The 21,760-nt window shown below is 48.5% G+C and overlaps 1 pseudogene across 1 annotated transcript; it reads right to left on the reverse strand.

The window, feature by feature from the left end:
• Positions 1-1,121: 1,121 nt before the first annotated feature.
• On the reverse strand, positions 1,122-21,031 carry LOC310791647 (small RNA 2'-O-methyltransferase-like; annotated as a pseudogene). Its single transcript has 10 exons — positions 20,969-21,031; positions 18,206-18,318; positions 17,978-18,110; positions 17,028-17,210; positions 16,483-16,669; positions 9,330-9,448; positions 8,460-8,473; positions 7,548-7,635; positions 6,770-6,885; positions 1,122-1,228 (listed from the first exon to the last, which is right to left on the reverse strand). The product of its transcript is annotated as a small RNA 2'-O-methyltransferase-like (transcript).
• Between the last annotated feature and the right edge of the window lie 729 nt (positions 21,032-21,760).

Genomic DNA, 21,760 nt, shown 5'->3' on the forward strand with positions numbered 1-21,760 from the left:
AACTCTAACAAACAAAGCCCCATTCATTTATTCATTGTTTTTTTCTTTGTTGTTGTTACTGTTCTGTTGTTTATTTACTATTACTATTATTATTATCAGAATAATTATATAATTAAATCATTATTTCCTTCTTCTTTTCTTTTGGACATCCAGGGGGAGGGAGGGTTGTGTTACAGGTTAGGTGTACAATTTCTGAAAAACCTATAAAGCTTAAAAAAAAGGGGGGGGGGGGGGCGCCATTGCCCCCTCTGTCAACCAGAGCATCACAATGCAAAGTTACTCAGGTTATGGATTTTATTGGCTTTAATCAGTCAACATGTTCTTACATTTTAGACATTTTGTTTTCACTGTCTTATGAAGACATTTCTTACTCGTCAAAACACATTTCCTGGAATGCTGATCTAACAGAAATAAAACAAACTTAGGATGTGGGATCTTTCCAGCTGCGATCTCGGAACCTGTCGTCTATCGGTCCGATGGTGACTAGACTCTGGGGGTGACGGACAATATTTCGGGCTTTCCGGTGTAGCCAGCGGACATCCGGGCCAAAATTTCTTTCTGTGTGCCGGTCGTTGTTCCCGGTCCGATTAGCGAGTTGAGAGATGACGTCTACGACCGGACCACAATACACAGACATCAATACATCTTATAGGTGTTTTAGGTCCAGAATACATTTCTATAAATAGATATCTGCGAGATGTCGATGTCGCGTCTTAAGGCCTATTTCCACCAATTGCGTTATGGTTGCTGTTTTCGGCAGTTTCACCGGATCCGCACCGCATCTGGTGCACATTGGGTTTTATCCCCGGATGTCCGCCGGCTACACCGGGAACCCCAAAACATTGGCTGTCGCCCCCAGAATCTAATCGTCGTCAGACCAATAATATACGATGGGTTTCAAGATTGTCCCAGCTGACTCAAGTGCACTGAGATGCAATGGGACAGAAGAAGATGGAATATCCCCTTTTAGCACACAATTCCACAATGCATTCTCTTCCCAATTTGAAGGAACATGTGAGAGGGAAGAAGAGCTTGTCTGCTCGTTAGCGCCCCCTGTTACATTTGAACAAATCACCAATAAGTGTCCATGACGGCAGAGTCCTTCATCTTTGTCCCTGGGGTCAGAGTTGGGCCTCCCAGTCCTCGTGTTGCACAGCGCTGAGGGAGCACGGGGGAGCCTCTGTCCATCCAGTGTCTTCCAAGTCATCATAGTCTTCCTCCTCCTCGTCTGGAACATCAAGCAAAGAGCAGATACCATCAGATGTACTGGAGTTCATTGGAGCAGCAGGACATGACTGTTTACATGAACTACAATATTCTTATATTAACTCGATTAATACAATACTCTGAATAAGACATTGGCAGGGTTACCACTACATTACCGTAACCTGAATAAGGTCGTAGCAATAGTCGAATGAAGACGTGGAGTATTCCGATCTTAGTCGCATTATTGGGAGTGCATTGTAGACATGTAAACACCTTAATGGCACTAGTCGTGTTTCCATTAGCCTCAGAAATGCACAAAATCTAAATATCGCAATAGAAATCGGGTAATGGAAACACGTAAATTTCGAAAAACCTCCCAAATATCGCAAAAAGTTTTTGCGCTCTCATGAGGTGGTTTTTCAGACGTGTCGATATAGCAGTTTATCGCAAAAGTGTAATGGAAACACATTTTCCGCATTTGCACGTCATGTGACCCATTCTCCTTTGGAAAAGCAGCGGAACATGAGGGCAGGGCCGTAGTCAGGGTTCCGAAATAGGGGAGATCCAGCAAGGGGAGGCGGATTAAAAAAAAAATAGTTTTTTCCCCCCCCTTTTTAAGCCATATTTAGAGTAATATATCATTTTAAATCAACATTAGGATTATACTGTTGTGATGTCATTATTCAGTATATTCTCTTTCATGTCACCACCTGCTCAGCTCTCCTGTCAACATAATTGTAACTAACAAACACAAACTGTTTTAGCCAAATTCATATCAAAATGACACCTACAAACACAGGTACACAACCCAAGCCGTACACAACACACAAAGTTACTTAGACAGACTAGACACTTACTTTCTTGGTTGTTGCTAAAAAATCTGTCAGTGTGTGTCACTCACTGTCTGTCGTTCACTCGCTCACTGTCTCGCAGCTCGCTCACCTTCAATTATCTCGCCAGGCAGACAGACAGTCATCACTCACCACCATGCTGCTGCTCTCTCAGAATCAAGTTACCGCGGACGCGGCGTCAGATGACTTCCTGCCTGACCTGCCTTTCGTTTCAAAATAAAAGCGATCCCGTGTTTTTCATGCTTTTCCTGTTTTCCATGCAGATTGTTTTATTTTTTTACAATCTTCGTTCTCAGGACACTCTACAATTTTCTGTTCCCAAAGTCCGAACTGAATTGGGGAAGAAAGCTTTTAGGTTATCTGCACCCACCGCATGGAACAGTCTGCAGTCTGATCTTAAACTTAATAGCTTAGTAACCTTAAATGGTTTTAAGGCTATGGTAAAATCTCTTGAGAACAGGCTGTCTGTATGCAAATGTTTTATTTGATCATTTTAATGTTTTTCAATTGTATGTTAGGATGACGTCATCATCCCTACTTTGACGTCATCATTCCGACTATGATGTCATCGATCACTGATGATGTCATGGTTCATAAGTGTCTTTCATGCCTTTCGCTAGTGATGTCATAGCACAGGTGATGTCATGTCTCTGATGATGTCACAAACGGTATGATGTCATAGCACAGGTGGTGTCATGCTCGGATCTATAAAGGCCTGTTCCAGCAGGCTCTGGCGAGTGATTCATAATCTAAACTAGGATCATACCACCTGCAACCGTTCCCAAAACCTCGAACAGTGCAGCCCCAGCTTTCAAGCTACCAAGTTCCACAACACCCCAGCTTCTCCAGACCTACCAAGTTTCCCGTGGTCATCAACTACCCGCGATTAGATCCACACTTCTCACCCCTGATCCTGACAGTATGAATCACTCGCCAGAGCCTGCTGGAACAGGCCTTTATAGATCCGAGCATGACACCACCTGTGCTATGACATCATACCGTTTGTGACATCATCAGAGACATGTTTGGACACCCGGAGCTGCCTGTACTGTGGCCGAGCCGGGCATTACCTCTCCTCCTGCTCCCGGCGTCCAGTAAGTGGTCCCACCGCTCGCCGGCCCGTGGTTCTCTCAGTGGATCAAGACTCTACGTGTCCAGCCGAAAGATCTGTACGGTTGGGTAGCGCTCCCTGCAGGACCCAGGAGTGGCAGTGTGTCTCCAAGAGGGTTAACGAGTTGGAGAGGACTGTCGACCGTCTCATTGGGAAGCTCAATCGCTGCCTGCAGATCGGCTCCGTCCCCCCGCAGGGGGCCTCCGAGTCTGCTGGCCCTGAGGCACAACCTGAGGCACAACCTGTGGACCTGCCCCTCGCCGAGTCTGAACCTGTACCTGAGGCACGACCTGTGGACCTTCCCCTCGCCGAGTCTGAACCCGTACCCCAGCAGCAGCCAATTCCTGTCCTTGACCAACAACTCATGCTGGACCAACAACTCATGCTGGGAGGCTCCCGTAGTGTCGTCAGCCCTCGGTCAAGAGCAAGAAGAAATAAGAGGCGTTTAAAGGAGGAGACGGTGGGTGACCTCCCCAAACTACAGGTCGGGAGGGCAGGCCTCGCTGTGTCAGCTCCCCCTGCGGCTCTGCCTTCGGAGACGGCGGCATTTGACCCTTTTGATGGTCCCCAGCCTCCCATGTTTGGATCGTGCCCCGGGGGATGGCCGGTCCCAGAGGATCCACCGGACCCGGTGGAAGTTCTATCCACGTATCGGTCCATCTATGGCTTCGATATCCTGTATTAGGGAGGAGCACCTCCACTGTCCTGCACCCCCTTTGGGGTCTGACCACCTGCATCTAACCACCTGCTGAAGAGCACCTCACTCTCTTACACCCCCTTTGGGGCCTAACCACCTGCGTCTAACCACCTGCGGAAGAGCACCTCCACCAGAACCTACGGATTTTTTGTCTCCCAGATGCCATCATTGGACGCCAGGTGACGTCCGTTGAGGGGAGGGTACTGTTAGGATGACGTCATCATCCCTACTTTGACGTCATCATTCCGACTATGATGTCATCGATCACTGATGATGTCATGGTTCATAAGTGTCTTTCATGCCTTTCGCTAGTGATGTCATAGCACAGGTGATGTCATGTCTCTGATGATGTCACAAACGGTATGATGTCATAGCACAGGTGGTGTCATGCTCGGATCTATAAAGGCCTGTTCCAGCAGGCTCTGGCGAGTGATTCATAATCTAAACTAGGATCATACCACCTGCAACCGTTCCCAAAACCTTGAACAGTGCAGCCCCAGCTTTCAAGCTACCAAGTTCCACAACACCCCAGCTTCTCCAGACCTACCAAGTTTCCCGTGGTCATCAACTACCCGCGATTAGATCCACACTTCTCACCCCTGATCCTGACATTGTATGTGTTTATGTGTTTGTTTGTTGTAACTTTGTGTTGCTGCTGTTTCTTGGCCAGGTCTCTCTTGTAAAAGAGATCTTTGATCTCAATGGGACAAACCTGGTTAAATAAAGGCTAAAAAAAAAAAAAAAATCTCTGAAATATTAAAAAAATCTCTGAAATATTAGGGGAGGTCCGGACCTCCCCGTCCTCATAGCTAGCTACGGCCCTGCATGAGGGAGAAACGGTTCGATAAGCTGTGGCAAAACCTCCTAGCAAGTGGAAAACTTTGAAGCAACGCTAGCAGAAAGACGAGTGTTATGCAAAATAAATATAAAATATATAATGTTTAATGGCAGAAATCGGTCCATGGTGACAGGCTGCCTGTGAGCGCGCATTTGGCACAGCGGCGAGATGAGCTGATGAAAAGCACACACCGGTGCGATGCTTCTGACTGAAGTGAATACAGTATGGACAATACAGTATGGACAAGCTTTCAACGGAGGTGGTCGCATTTCTTCTCTCTCCAGTCCTCCCTCCCTCTCCCTCTCCCCCTCATCCCTCTGCTTCTGCTACCTGGAGCCAATCTTGCATTTGTCTCTTCGAAACTACAAATATGGATTATATGGCTGGTCTCTCAACGAATTCGACAAAACTATTGTGGGGTCCGGAGAACCCCCCCTCTGCCCAGTCGGGACCGCCGCGGGATACGGGAAGACAGCAGTCATTGACCCTAGGCTGCACGTCACGATAAACGAGATGAGCGGGGCAGTGAGTACTTGGACTATTGCGATTTCTGATCTGAATCGTAAAAATGGATTACTTCTTGGAGATATCACTGCCGCTGCGCCGAAGTGTTTTAAAACCGAGGATCAGGACTGACTCGTGTGAGGAATGTTGTTGATCCTACACCCACCGGGGAAAACCAAAACAAACGGATTTAATCTGGCCACCTGCTAAGCTGTCAAGGACACTAGCAGCTAAACTCTCCTGAAGCCCTGAGTGCAATCTGCGTCTCCAACGTCACCCCCCCGCCCCGACATCTGACGCCTGAACTCTGGTCTGAATTGACGAGGCCATCTCCGCAGCAACGCTGTGTTCAGCCGAAGAAGGCTCAGACTACACACACACACAAACACCCATGGACTCTAAGGACTCACAGGCCTACACACGGTCACGCACGCACTCCCCCAAACCCCCCCCCCCTCCCGCCCCCCTCCCCTAAACCCCACCCCCCGCCTCCAGCAACTTCCCCCCGCTTTGCAACCCCCCCCCCCCCCCCTTCCCTCCCACGATGAACCAAACCGGCGCTGTAATGGCAGCCTCCCTGGTGTCGTGGTGTGGGTTGTCTTTGCTGGTAACCCTGTACATTTACAACAAATGTATCTGTATTGTATAATATTGAAGTGTGCCTTTATTACTTTTTCTAACTAGTAATAATGTGAATTCTGAGTTATTTATATGCTTTGTCCAATCCAAATTGCTGGCGCTGTTCAATGGCGACCCGGTTTTGCTCTCCGACTCTGAGAGCGAACCAAGCAGAATTTCGCTCGTGATACTTGTACCATGAAGTGACAATAAAGTTAATCTCTCATCAGTGACTGTGAATAATACATTACACACGTTTCAGGTGCAATGTTATAATAGACATTCTGATTATTGAACCAAATCAGCCTTTTCCCCCCTCCATCTCTAAATCGGACCAGTTGTATTAGGCTACCTTTTTTCCTCTGTCTGTCGCGCTCGCATTCACCGCAGCCAGCAACATTTTGCGACTCATTTTCTTTTGAATTGATAATCAGGCTCGTTTATATGCGTTGTAACTTCATGTTGTGATTTGCATTGACCATTGGTTAGATTTGAGCATGCAGGGGATGGGATATGGGCAGATCCCTGTGCGTAATCACTGTGGCAGCTGCTGGTAATGGGGAATTGCGTTCAGGTGTGCGCGCCGTCAGACCAAACTCAACTTCAATGGAAACGCCTACAAGTCGCAATTGTACATTGTCGAAGTTGTAGAAATATCGCAATTATTTTGCGAAAAACTGTAATGGAAACACAGCTACTTATGATGTCATAATCAGTTTTCTCAGCATTTTGTGACACGTACTGCAGTCAAATTGCTTGACGACACACGCTCTTGCTTCCAGCGAGTATTGCACAACAACCTGCGAGCTAGCAACCTACATGTACACGCTCAAAATGTCAAGTTTGACATGTTTTTACATGTTTTTTTTTACTGTTTTATGTGATGTTTTTTCTTGCAGGGATTTAGACATTTGGTTCCACCAAAACAACACGAGAAACAATACCTTCTTGTTCCTGGTCATCCAACAGCACAGCGGAGCCGTCCTGGATCAGCTTAACAGAGGGCTCGTCCAGCAGGAAGCACCTGAGGCCACTGACACTCCCGCTCATGGCCTGGACCCTGGGACAGCAGGCCCACAGCTTGGCCAGGGGGTCACACACACACCTGCCAGCACACGCACACACACACACACACACACACACACACACACACACACACACACACCCGGGGGGGGGGGGGGGTCATATACTGTATATGACAATCTGAACTATCAGTTATGGTTTCATCCCACACACTAGCCTGGTAAACCATCCTGATCATGTGACCTCACATTCTGTTTCGCTCTACGTATCAGTCTGGACTTCCAGCCGCGCACATTGATTTTAGTGGGCGGGAGTCCTTGACATGATGGACAACTCCTTCAGCCAATCAGTGTCGGATCCAGCCAAATCCAAATCCAGTGGGAAGAATGGTGAAAACGTCTTTTCTGCCGAGGAACTCTGCTGGTGCATAACTCTTCTTGTTTAACTGTTGTTATTGAGTCTATTTCTACAGTAACTGCACTTACGGCTGCGTTTACTCGACTAACGTTACCGTTACTGCTCGTTGCTTCGGAGACAGCACTCTTTTTCCAGCGCTGTCCCTGATTGGCCCGGTCATGTTGTAATTTCTGGAAAACACGGGGGGGGGGGGGGGGCGGGTCAAAGCCCAGACTGATCCATGGAGCGTAACAGAACGTGAGGTCACATGATCAGGATGGTTTTCCCAGGCTAGAAACCCACCGGCCCCGTCTGTAGGAGTCCTGCTGTCCCGCGCAGTCTGTCCCAAACGCCTCGTCCTGCTCCTCGTCCTCCTCACACTCTGAAGCACCTGTTGAAGGTCAGATTCAACATTTTCACGATTCACTTTAATAACCACAGCAAGTCATTAGATTATTACAGGTGAGGAATTTGAATGACTGCAAGTATGCAGCGCAGTGGTCACATCGATACTACAAGACCAGGCCAATTTCCCCTGCTGTCCCGGTCGTAGCTCCACCCCCTCTGCTGATCTAGAGATCTGCTATCTTGTTTTATACTCGCCATGCCGCGAAGGGCACGGGGGACGAGCGAGGACGCGAGCGTCAAATGACGTCATGTGTTGGGCGCGACCCCTGTAGGCCGCCCATCGCGTACCTGAAGATTTTTCTAGCATTTTTCTAGACCTCCGCACGGCTTCTCTCCAAACATGGACGCTTGAGCCACTGAGCCCTGAGCTGTGTTTTCACCACATTTCTTGACCCATGTGATAGGCTAAACTTTGATTAGCAACTGTTCGTTTTTAGTCATTTCAACAAGTAAATGTGTTGTGTTGAGAGCATGGTTGAGAGAGATTAAAAGCAGCACAGAGTAGGCTATCAGGGCTGAGAACTGAAACGGCTATTCAGTAAAAACAAGTTTGGTGATTCATTCATGTGCTGATATACGGTCGGTTGAGAGTGAATGCGCACTCAGTACTGCACATAATAGCGTTTCATTGCGACTTTTCACGGGCTGTTCTCACTATTACCATTGTACAATGTAACATGCTGATCACTTGGCTGATCACTTCCGAGTATAAAAGCATCTGCCCCAGCGTGAGTTCCGCCTCGCGGAGCCTAGCTTGAGTATATGCTTCCTCCGATACGAGTGCAGTCACCGGCCACTTCTTTTCACCTGACAGCCGGGAGCTTCACCGGCCGGACATAGCGCATGGGGGATCACGCAATACCCCCCGGTTCCCCTCCCTCCGAACAGGCGCCCTGACAGACGAGAGGAGGCGCTAGTGCAGAGACCAGGACTCCTACCCCACTGGCTTCCCACCCACAGACACGAGCAAATGTGTCTGTAGGAACTTTTTACCAAGCCGGGCGTACCACTGCCAGGAACTGGCACGGTCTCCGGTGGTGGTAGGTGAGTGCTTTTACCTCTACACTACCCAGACACCCAGATCGTTCCCCTCCTCCCCCTCTGTGAGTGTGACAGAGTGCAGAGGTCTCCTCCCCCTCACCTCCTCTCTGGGTGTGACAGAGTGCAGAGGTCTCCTCCCCCTCACCTCCTCTCTGGGTGTGACAGAGTGCAGAGGTCTCCTCCCCCTCACCTCCTCTCTGGGTGTGACAGAGTGCAGAGGTCTCCTCCCCCTCACCTCCTCTCTGGGTGTGACAGAGTGCAGAGGTCTCCTCCCCCTAACCTCCTCTCTGGGTGTGACAGAGTGCAGAGGTCTCCCTCCCCCTCACCTCCTCTCTGGGTGTGACAGAGTGCAGAGGTCTCCTCCCCCTCACCTCCTCTCTGGGTGTGACAGAGTGCAGAGGTCTCCTCCCCCTCACCTCCTCTCTGGGTGTGACAGAGTGCAGAGGTCTCCTCCCCCTCACCTCCTCTCTGGGTGTGACAGAGTGCAGAGGTCTCCTCCCCCTCACCTCCTCTCTGGGTGTGACAGAGTGAAGAGGTCTCCTCCCCCTCACCTCCTCTCTGGGTGTGACAGAGTGCAGAGGTCTCCTCCCCCTCACCTCCTCTCTGGGTGTGACAGAGTGCAGAGGTCTCCTCCACCTCACCGCTCCTCTCCTCCAGCCCCTCTTCAGCTGCTCAGCCCAGTAGAGCACCTCGCTCACCAGCACCCTCCGAAGGATGTTGTTGTCATGCAGACTGGGGTAGGTTACACTGTACAGCTAATGTGGAAACAGATTGAAAATATATCAGAAACCTGTCACTGATATCTGAGACATATTTACTCATTAAAATTGAGAATAAGGGGGTTTGATTGGGTTGGTGAATGACTCAGTGATGACTTGGCCAGGTGCTGACAGTTTTACTTCGTTTCGAACTCAAGCTCTCACTCTAGTGCCTAGTTCGCTGCTTACGCAGCCAATGGAAGATTGTCATTTTGCTCCGCAAAATTACTTTACATTAAAACCGTCCACCCACCCGTAGGTGGCGTGGTGCCTCCCTGGGGCTGACGTGGATCCACGTGACTACGTCACGTCCCGTCATCCCAGGAAACGTCACTCTTCAAATCTTCCAGCCAGCGGGAGGTTGTGTTGTCTAAAGCTCCGGTGTTAGCTCGAAGTTAGCGCTATAAACATAGCTTAGAAAATAGGCTTGTTCCGTCTGAACTGCCCACCTTGAGGGGTTTTAGGTGGATGAGGTAAAACAGGCTTCGGGGACCCGATCCTGTTCTCTTCACCAAGCGGCGGCGGATCAAGTCATCAAAGCTAAGCGTGTCTTCTTACAGTTAACACTTGTTGTGCTACCGCCTTGTAGCTGTGTGAAACGTTCCCCGGCTGGGGCAGCGTTTATCGGCTTGAGGGCTGACTAAGGTCTGCGCTCAAAACTGTTTAAGCTTGGTACTGTATAGCACAAGAACAATAGGCTAATTAGCCCAGTTTGTTGCAGATGAGCTAGCGTGCACCCGTGCGGTTAGCGTCCGTGTGCTAGGTACTTTAAGCGCCTTACTCCGGCTGGAGTAACGTTAGATAGATAGTATAGCTATTTGCTCAGTGCAGCTAGCATCTAGCTTGTAGCACTCCAGCTATCTGGTTGCGTCCCCAGACAGGGTAACACACCCAGTATTGTGGCAGATAGCTAACGTGCACACGTACAGTTAGTGTCTGTGTTAGTGCTGCACGATTAATCGAATCGCAATCGCAATCGCGATGTCAGCACGTGCGATTACATAACCGCAAAAGTGTGCGATTATTTTTTTTTTTTCACGTCTTTTTGAGTGTGTGTGTGTGTGTGTGTGAGAGCCTCCTCTAACCTAACGTTACACGCGACGCAGCAAACACACGTTTCTCTGCCATCACACTGGGCATCAATACTAGCGGGAGACTTCTCCCATGCACTCCCGCAAATAAGTAATGTTATGTGCAGCAAGGTTACATATTATCTACCGAGAGGGCGAGAGAGAACATCCATGATCGCTAACAGCAAGCTATGCTAATAACTAGCTAGCCATTCGTTCAGAAACGCATGTAAACAGCCATGTGATCAGTGAGAACGTCAGTAAAATAAGGAGAGAGCTGCAGGTGCTTATGCAGAACTAGTGCGCGATTAAGTACACAGTGGGGATGACCCGCTGTGATGAAGAATATAACGAGATTAACAAGGTTGATAGCAAAACACTGTCGCAGCTCCCAGCACTGGCAGCATCACCTCCAGGCTAGCTAACTAGCCTGTCACATGACGCCTTCATGGTCCCTCGTTAAAAGTCTGCAGATGCACGTTCTCACCTCTCTCTCAAGAAGCGTCACGTGAGTGTGGCGTTTAAGGCCATCTGTCGCTACAAAATAAATAAACGGGGTGTATCATTCATTAGTATTGCTGGACAGACATGTAACTAACTTTGCAACTTTGCTGAGCCATCTTCTATGTACTGTAACACAGTGCAGTTTCTATTTGACTGGTGTTTCTTTTTTACATGTTTGGGACAGGCAAATGTCTCAAAATGTTTTATTTTTTTGTAAAGATAATTTAATTTCAAATTGTTTTATTTTTTTTAGTTTTAATATATTTAAAATTGTAACATATTTCATGTATTTTAGTCTGTGATATGTGAAACCGTGGTATTTTTGTCCAAGGTTATCATACTGTCAAAAACTCATGCCGGCACATCCCTAGATACCTCTTGTTTATTATATCGCAATCACAATCGCAATCGCAATATTGTCCACCCTAATCGCTAATCGCACCTTTTCCCCAAATCGTGCAGCACTAGTCTGTGTGCTAAGTACTTTAGGCGCCAGCTACCTCTGTGTAGGGCGCGCGTTAAGCGAGTAGTAGCTAGAAGCCATGCTCTTCAGTTAGCTAGATAGCTGGCTTGCTCCCGTGCAGCCAGTATCTAGCGTTGTGTAGCACTCCAGCTATCTTACCGTTGCAGGCTACTGTTAGTTAGCTTACACGGTAACCCCGTTAATTCCTGTTAGCAGAGAGAGGGGGGAACAGCTAGGTGCTGTGTTAGCTGTGAGGCTACGGCACAATGAAATGAATGTGTGCACTGCCTAAGGGCATGAGCACGCTGCACAGGCGTTGCTGGGACCTATGGCTTGTAGTGTAGCTATTACTGGCGTCGGCCCCGAAGGGGGCACTCTGAGATATTAGTTGAGGAAATACCCTAGCTAGGTGAGCTCGCTCCACATTGTGTTGGCCGCTTCTCTCAGTACTTACGCCATCTTAGCCAGCTTGCTTGTCTGCTAAGTGTTGCTTGCCTCGTGCAAATAGCATCTACTAACTAGATTGTAACTCCCTCTGAGGAGTTTCTTCTGAGATTGACTAGCTTCGCGGGCCGCTGGCTTCAGCTTGCGGTCACGCTTGCTTCCCCGTGTTACTCAGGGTAGAGACTCGCTGCACCGGCTTGTGCGCAGGCTTGTGTTAGCGCACGCTTGTCTCTCAGTGCTTACGCTAGCTTAGCTAGTGGCTTGTTCACGCCTGTTCTCTCGGGTTAACAGGTTGTGGGTATTGTTGCCTTCCTTTCGGGCTGGGCTATTGCCGCTTACGTTACCGTTGCACGCGCACGTTCGCTAGCCTCCGGGTTGCTTACTGTCTAGCCTGTGCTTCTTGCTAGTTTGTTAGCTTGCTTAAACGGTACTCCCGCTAACAGGGTGCGGCCTGCGGGAGCTTGGTATTTAGTGATTAGCTTCCTGCTTCTCTTGCTACTGAGCAGGGAAAGTCAGCGAGGGGATGGGCTGTGTGTAAAACTACATTGGCCGAGTATGAACCGGCACGATAAGTGCGTGTTCTGCCTTGGGCATGAGCACGCTGCACAGGCGCTTTGAACCCTCGGTCTTGCAGCTGCTGGGCTATCTTCACGAGCGAGCCCTCCAAGGGAGCAGTTCGTGGGGCGATGCCCAGGGCCGCAGCTAAAGCTCTTGAGAGTGTGAGAGCTAGCTTGCATACGTGCAGATAGCATTAGTACTGTTAGCACAGAACGATAGTATTGTTGCAGATAGCTGGCGTGCACCCGTGCAGTTAGTATCTGCGTGCTAAGTACATTGGGCGCGAGCTACCTCCACTACACGCATTCCCTTGTTGGGGCGTCCCCTGCAAGTGCAGGGAGCCTGACAGGGGGCACAGCGCACCTTGGTCCATGGCCACGGCCTGGCCTTGGTTGGCAGCACTCAGATCAAGTTCACCGGTTGGCTCACCAAGGCTGGGCTCAGTCCCAGCCTCCGGCTTGTAGCTTTAGGCCCACCGTCCTCGGTGCCCAAGGCCCGAGTTCGGTCGGGAGCTCCCCCAGGGTCTCATATCCGTCATCAGGGCTCGCCGTTGGTCCATGGCTACGGCCTGGCCTCGGCTAGAGGCTCCTAGGACAAGCCCACCATCAATGGCGCCGTGGGCCCATTGCTGGTCGGGAGCTCTCCTGGGGACCGCACTGCCGGACAAGTCAGCGTGCGGCCGGACTAGAAAGAGAACGTTACCTCCGCAGTCCCCCCCCCCAGCCTGCGAAAGTCACACGGCGGGGGGGGATTACGTCGATACAACGCAGTAGGCGGAGCTTGCGTAAGAAATTCTCCCCCAGCATGCACAGCTTCTACGGAACTGACCATGCGGCGGGGGGGGCGTAGCCTCTCACGTCCTGCCCCCCCATCAGGGTACCGGATCAGTCCTGGTGCCCAACAATATACTCAGGACGGGTTCCGCTCCTTGGCCACAAGAGACCATCTTTGTAAGCCAACAGGCTCGATGCCTGGGAGCATCTATGTTCCCCGTCCCCTTTAAACGGCGCACCCTCCAGAAGGGATACGCTCTACAGTTGCCAGGCCCCCACCCACGTTCGACGGGACCCCCGATACGGCCGTGGAGGGGGAGTCCATGGACATACTCCACAAGGAGGTTATTCGTTCCTCGCCAAAGCGGCGATGCGCTCGGTTCCCAAGGCAGAGGTGCGCTTGGGTTCTACCACAGGTACTTTGTCGTGCCCAAGAAGGACGGCTCCATGCGTCCAGAATTGGACCTTCGGCGTCTCAACGAGGTGCTGAGGAAGTCCCGTTCCGAATGCTCTCTTTTCCCCGCCTGTTCAACGCGTTGAGACAGGGGGATTTCTTACTTCCGTGGATCTGAAAGTTGCATTCTTCCATGTCCACGTGGTCAGGAGACACAGGAAATACCTGAGGTTCTCCTTCCTGGGGAAGGCTTACGAATTCTGTGTCTTGCCATCCGGCATGTCTTAAGCCCGCGAACCTTCAAAAGAGCGGTGTGCGTGGAGACAGCCTTGGCTCCCCTCCGCGCGAGGGGGATCCGCGTCTTCCTATATCGCGACGACGCTCTCATAGAGTTGGCCGACTCGAGGGTCTGTGCCACGGAACATACCAAGGTGGTGACCGATCACCGGCAAACCTTAGGGTTTTTGGTGAACTGGCAGAAGAGTTGCCTCGTCCCAGCGCAGGCGGCAACCTTCCCGGGGCTCGAGCTAGACTCCCTGCGAGCCTTTCGCCAGGGCGACAGGCTCGCACAGTGCGGACAGCAAGCCAAGGACGTTAGGTCTGTGCCCTCGGTGTCAGTGCATCAGTGCACAGTGATGTTGGGCCTGATGGCCTCAGCACTGCATGTGCTCCCACTGGGGAGGCTACACATGCGCCCGTAGTCCAAATCTGGTTCCTCAGGCTTCGCCTGGACCCGGCTGGGGACCGTCATCGCAGGGTTCCTCTGACAGGTCAGGCCCGGCAGGCGCTGGCCATATGGGCGGACCCCCGTTACCTCTCGAGAGGTACTCAGTTGGGCCCTGTCCTGCTCAGGATGGTGATTCACACCGACGCCTCCCTCTGGGGGTGGGGTGCGATTTGCGGGTTTAAAGGTTCTGTCCTTAAAGACCGCGCTGCTGCTGGCCTTGTCGTCAGGAAAGAGAGTTGGTGACCTGATTGCCCTCTCGGTGCAGCAGGCCTGTATGGTTTTTGGGGATGATGGGCGCAGGGTTACGTTCCGACCTAACCCGGCTTACCAACCCAAGAGTATTAATGCCGGCTATAGGTCTATGGTCATAGACTTATCAGCATTCTGTCCCCCGCCGTTCAGTTCGGGTGAGGAGAGACGCTTGCACATGCTGTGCCCCGTAAGGGTGCTCTCGGCCTATGTGGCCAGGACGCGTTCATTACGCACTACAGACCAGTTGTTGGTCTGCTTTGGGCAGAAGGCCCAGGGTGGGCCCCTTTCCAAGGATCGCTTATCACACTGGATAGTGGAGGCGATCGCGTTGGCATACTCTGCCGTGGGTAAGATACCCCCGGAGGGTATCAAGGCGCATTCTACGCGAGGTGTTGCGACATCCTCTGCGTTGTTGCGTGGTGTTTCGGTGGAGCACATGTGTGCCGCGGCCTCATGGTCCTCTTATCACACGTTTGTCAGGTACTACAGTCTCGATGTGTCCGGTTCGCGGTTCGCGCACGCGGCACTGTCGGTGGCAAGGAAGTAGTATTGTTGCCACTCTAATATGTCAGACGGTCAGGCATGAACGTTGCCATACGGCCGTGGTTCACCGACGCCTTTCGGGTCGCCCTGTAGGGTGCTCCCGGCAGCAAGGGTGGTTGAATTTGGCACTAGAGTGAGAGCTTGAGTTCGAAACGAAGTAAAACGTTAGGGTTGTACTACAACCCAGGTTTTACGAGTGAGAACGAGAGCTCTCACTACCCAGCCTTGCTGCGTCGATGCGTCGTTGATTGCGTCGGATCTCAGCTGGCTGGAAGAATGAGTGACGTTTCCTGGGATGACGGGACGTGACGTAGTCACGTGGATCCACGTCAGCCCCAGGGAGGCACCACGCCACCTACGGGTGGGTGGACGGTTTTAATGTAAAGTAATTTTGCGGAGCAAAATGACAATCTTCCATTGGCTGCATAAGCAGCGAACTAAGCACTAGAGTGAGAGCTCTCGTTCTCACTCGTAAAACCTGGGTTGTAGTACAACCCTAACGTTTTTTTTTATCAATTTTTCTCCCCAATTGTACTTGGCCAATTTCCCCCTGCTGCCCCCGTCGCTGCTCCCCCCTCTGCCGATCTGGGGAGATCCATAGACTAGCACCATGCTTCCTCTGACACATGCGCAGTTGCCAGCCGCTTCGTTTCACATGAGAGCGGGGAGCTTCACCGGCAGGACGTAGCACATGGGAGGATCACGCTATTCCCACCAGTTCCCTTCAACCCTGAACAGGCGCCCTGAGCAACCAGAGGAGGCACTAGTCCAGCGACCAGGACACATACCCCTAATCCAGCTTCCCACCCGCAGACACAGCCAATCATGCCTGTATGGATGCCCGGCCAAGTCTGAGGTAACACGGGGGCGCAAACCTGCCCTGTGAAGATGTGCCATGTGGATCATCACTCACCAGAGTATATGAGAAGATGCCATGTGGATCATCACTCACCAGAGTATATGAGAAGATGCCATGTGGATCATCACTCACCAGAGTATATGAGAAGATGCCATGTGGATCATCACTCACCAGAGTATATGAGAAGATGCCATGTGGATCATCACTCACCAGAGTATATGAGAAGATGCCATGTGGATCATCACTCACCAGAGTATATGAGAAGATGCCATGTGGATCATCACTCACCAGAGTATATGAGAAGATGCCATGTGGATCATCACTCACCAGAGTATATGAGAAGATGCCATGTGGATCATCACTCACCAGAGTATATGAGAAGATGCCATGTGGATCATCACTCACCAGAGTATATGAGAAGATGCCATGTGGATCATCACTCACCAGAGTATATGAGAAGATGCCATGTGGATGGTCGGCGGGCAGCATGCGGGCGTGGTCTCTGCTGCTCAGCCTGTGGAACACGGCGATCTGGGAGCAGAAGCCCACCCTCTCCTGCTGGCCAGGCGGTGCCAGGCCAACACCGGTAAACTGCACCTCGTAACCATGCTGCAGACATGCCCGCACAGCCCTGAGGACAGACAGAACACAGGAAAACAATCCGTTCAAATCTTTACTATTGGAAAAGGAGACATGTTTTAAGAGGCCTGAAACATTACTGCAGATAAAATGACAAGAGACTCAGGTAGTTTATTCAGGGTTAACTTCCCACGGGTCCTTGAAAGTTCTTTTGATATGTCTACGTCTACTATTTTCCCACATTTCCCAGAATGACTTTCAACAACCCGCAGAGAAAGCATGTGATCTTGTTGCATTCAATGGCTGTCGTTTTCATTTAGTCAGTTATCCACAGGACTAAGACAAATACCAATAGTTGATGTTTTTTCAACGGTGTTATGGTGTTTTTGGGATCCTTAAAAATGACGTACCAGGATTGGAACTCCGCTCTGGTCCACTCAAACTTGTGGTCGCTGTGCCTGAAGCCCGTCAGGCCGGGAAGAAGGGGGTTGAACTCACAGTTTGGCGTGCTGACGATAACCGCCGCTGGGGCCATGTAGCCAAACAGCACCTCAGAGAAGCGCTCCACATCAGCAAGATGGAGGTGCTCTATGCTGCAGAGAGCCAGGCAGGAAACAGGGTGAGAAACAAAGACACATGCCCAATCCAAAATATATATCTGCCCTCTGGACTTCAGTCCAACGTACCGTGACACGTTCAATGTCATCACGTCAAGTCTGCGAGGGCGAGAGACTGCAAGGCTATAATAATAACCCACTGATAGACACACGTCTATAGACTACAATAAAATGCCCAATGTGGTTGAATATTATTTCTGGCCTACATGATTCTAGTAACGTTTTAATTAAATAATTGTTTTACATATTCATAATCAGTTTTTTGTTTTTTGTTTTGTTCTACAAGCAGAAAAATGACGTGACGTCCGTATTACAATGAATTGTGGGCTACCTCTCGTGGGACTTGTACACATTTTAAATTGCATATATTTGGGTTACCACACTTGGTGGTTAATACGGTTTGTTGTTCCCATGGATGTAACTTGTGCACCAACCACACCAAGTCAATTTCCTTGTATGTGCAAACATACCATAGCCAACATACCATAGCCAAGATTTGATTCTATTCTATTCTAATTCAGTCAGTGAAGTCTGGAAGCGGACTCTTTGGAAGTCTGCAGAAAGTCCACTTGAGCGACCCCTTGTGGACTGGATGGATTGTGGATTTGTCTGCGTGTCTGCAAGTGAAGTGATGTCTGGACATTTGGATTTGGCCATACAGAGACAGTAAGAAATAGAAGACAGAAATCAAAGTGAAAGATTTAGACTGACGCTGATCAACCCCAGAGGAAGTGGCGACTTACAGTTCTATACTGGTCACCAGATCGAATCCTCTAAGGCGGCCGTCTCTGCGTGACTGAGCCCTGGTACAGCTCAATGCTCAGTTGATCAAAACTTGGCAGCAGATAGTCAGTTGAGATAGGGGCTAATTCATACCTGGGAAAAATAAAAGCAATCCTATCTCTGTAGGTTGTGATTGTGTCACATGTCACAAACTAAAATCTCAAGTCAATGAACTAATTTAAACTTACATGTTTTTCCTCATCACGTCTCTGTCGATGTCCACTCCGACCAGCAGTTCAATTTCCCGGTGGAATTTCAGCCTCCTGAGGAGGGTGCACTCGTTGCACCCCAAGTCCACCACCTAATGTGAAGGAGAACACTATGTGACTGATGTGAAGAAAACTAGAGTGAAAACAATAGAATGATGAGTAGATGGTAGCTTCAACGTGTTTGTATGTTTGTTTGTATGATGTATGTTTCTGTGTTTTGTATACAAGCTGCTCTAAACCAATTGCCCCTTGTGGGATCAATAAAGTTGTTTGAAGTTGAAACTTACATATCCTAGAAAAAAAACGTTTGGCTGTGTGTCTTGTTACCTAGTTCAGGGGGTCCCAAACCCTCTCATGTCAAAGCCAATTTGCAATATTTTCATCATCACAGGCCTTCTTGATAGGAGAATAACTGGCGATTGTAATACATTAACAGGTGATTTTCATTTTTTTTCATTTATTTGTTTATTTGAATAGGGACAGGTACACGTACATATAGTGTTCACAACAAAAAATGTCAATAAACCTATGATGTGTTGTACCAAAGCATGTATAGCCCAGGGCTAGTTTGCAATGCCAGTCCCTAGATGTAACCAGACATTCCTGTAAAATAAAAAATAATAATACACAAAAATACAGCAAAATACAATAAAAAGACACATATCAAAGATCAGATAGGCTACTAAACGTAAAATTCAGGTCAAATTTCAGTACAGTAACAATTCAAATATCACAGTTAAGACAGTTCAAATTATGTTCAGTTTAGTTAAGAGTGTGTGCTTATTGTACACACTCCTAAGAGTGTGTACAAACCTGGTGGAGCTTCAACCAGTCTTTGACATTTTTATTAAAACCCTTAATTTCTAGGTTTAGTTTTATTTCCTCCGGCAGTCTGTTCCACATTTGAGACCCCTTAATGGAGAACGCGGACTGCCCGAAAGAGGTTTTGCGGCGTGCAATTTTGCAGTTTCCACTAGCCGTGCCCCTGGTAACCCTGATGCTGCTTTGTCAACTGACAGATCGGCTCAGGGGCTCAGGTGCTAAATTATGTAGACATTTAAAAACCAGTTTAAGATTGGAGAATTTAAAAAAGTTATCAAAGCTTAACAGGTTATATTGTTTCAGTATGCGGCAGTGATGCCATCGCATGGGTTTTTTTGCCATTATTTTTAGAGTCTGCTTATAAAGGGTTGCAACTGGTTGAATTATGGTTTGGGAGGCTTGGCTCCACACAGTAATACAGTACGACATATGAGAAAAGACCATGGCATGCATAAACAACTGTGCTGCTTTTAGTGGTATATGATGCCTGATTATTTTAAAGCAACTTAGGTTGCGTTTAACCGACTTTGTCATCTTTTTCACATGTTTGTTAAATTTAAGATTGGAATCTAGCACAATACCTAGATACTTAAATTCGTTCAGCGTCTCAATTTCTTCTCCCTGCATTGTCACTCTGAGTTGTTCCTGTTGTTTTTAATGGAAAGGCACATGGTGACAGTCTTTCTCTAGTTCAGGGTGAGCCTGTTTTGGTGAGCCACTCACACACTTCCTCCATATATGAGGTGAGTGTCTCAGCAGACCCACTTGGTGTCTTAGCTGGTGTGTAAATTATTATTATTATAAATAGCCAATGGACTGTCTATATTGTAAGGTGCCATATTGTGAAATCATTGGAATATTATGATAGATACAGTAGAGACCATAGACCCTTTGCAAGTTGTGTCAGGTCCCCCACAATAACAGTCAACTTGAATCAATTCTTATAGCTACATTTTCTCATGAATCATCATTTTTACTGATCATCGGCTGTGTCTGTATAACAGCCAAACCACAAACCAGTTCTAAAAGTTATAATCTTCATCTCCACACAAGTGCTGCATGGTGTTAGAAATATTAAATATGCCAAAATGTGTAATATGTCTGTGGTGTAATGTTATTGTTTGACATTTGACCTGTCGATGATGTCACAGGGGCGGGCAGTATCACTTCCGGTGTGACAGCCTAACTGGTCGCTCCACTATCCTGTCTCCAGGATGCATGTGATTGTTGTTTACTTCCTGCAGCAGCTGTTGTGCACTTCTGTCCGCAGATTCACCACAACTCCACAATGAAACGCTGAAGTCTCCGGCGGATGAAAACTACTCTTCTTTGCTTTTTACCATCTTTTAATCTCCACTGTGCCTGTCCAACAAATAAATAAACTCAACTAAACACAGGATAGTCAAACGTGTCTGCCAAACAATCTCTCAGTGGGTGTGACTGTGCTTGGAATGAAACCCGCCTACCCTTTTCCTGGTGTTAAAATATGACATTAAATTAAAATACTAAAATTCTCTTTCAAGGCGAGTGTTACGATTATTACAGCTTTTCAGAGCAGCGATGACTGCTAAAAAAATAAAAACAAAAAAAACGATTCCCTGCGGGTTTCAATCAGCATATACAAAAGGTTCCAACGCAGTAACCCATGCATCTAACCCTCTTCACCACCAGTCCATTCCAGTTTACTGAAGTCAACTCACTTTATAATGAATGACTACGCAACATCCGTGACTAGTTGAACTGAAGCTTGTCACATTAACTTGTTGCTCATGAAAACATTGAACTATTCGCTGCCTGATAGTTGAGACTGCACGGTTTACAAGAACTGGATGCTGATCATTTATCGGGTCCATATCGTACAGTACATCCCTATTCCCAATTAAATGTATTAAATGCAGTCAAACATCACTTGGTAGATACCTTAGTTGGAGCATAGATCGCTGCACCATGCTGAACGTGCACGCGTCCTGCAGTCACCATCATGTCCCATCACAGCCAGGTACCTTTAAACAGACAAACCAGTGTCAGCCTGGCTACAGACTAGAGTCAAGGTTAACACAAGGTGGACACTACCTTCACTGATGTCACATATTCTGTTTTCTCAACAGCTGTTCAGACCAACCACACTCCAAGTTTCTCTCACCATTTTCACATTATGGTCTGGGAATCATGCTGGAGGTACAGATGTCATAGTCACTTTCTACCATGTTGGCTGTTCTTGAAGCAGGCAGCCATCTTGGCTAATCTGTTCAAGAAAACAAATCTGATTTTAACAATGCTTAACAAATCCTACAATGTAGGACAAATGAGCTACATGCTCAGTTGTAAATTATTTCAGTAAAGAGGTTTTCCTTTTGTCAAATGTCTTCACTAGCCTGATGAAAAATGAATTATAAAATGAGAATATCATGTGTTGATGTGACAGGATGACAGATATGAAGAAGATGTTTAGATGTTTATGTTCATTGTTATGTTATATTTACCTTGGGGGACCAAATTTTATTTAGTTACGGCACTAACAAACATTCAGTATATATTGTGGTTGATAATGCACTACAGGATTTACGCCACAAGGCGGCACCTGTGAGCAAGTGATAACTGGTAAACGAGATACGGGAGAAGAAGAGTTGTTTTTCCGGTGTGAAGCAGTAGAATGCTGGCTGTAGCAACAGGCAGCAGCAGTGGTCGAGCAGCAGAGGAGTAACGGGGAAG

This window comes from Poromitra crassiceps, assembly GCF_964638095.1.
Source record: "Poromitra crassiceps genome assembly, chromosome: 16".
In the NCBI taxonomy this organism is placed as follows: domain Eukaryota; kingdom Metazoa; phylum Chordata; class Actinopteri; order Beryciformes; family Melamphaidae; genus Poromitra; species Poromitra crassiceps.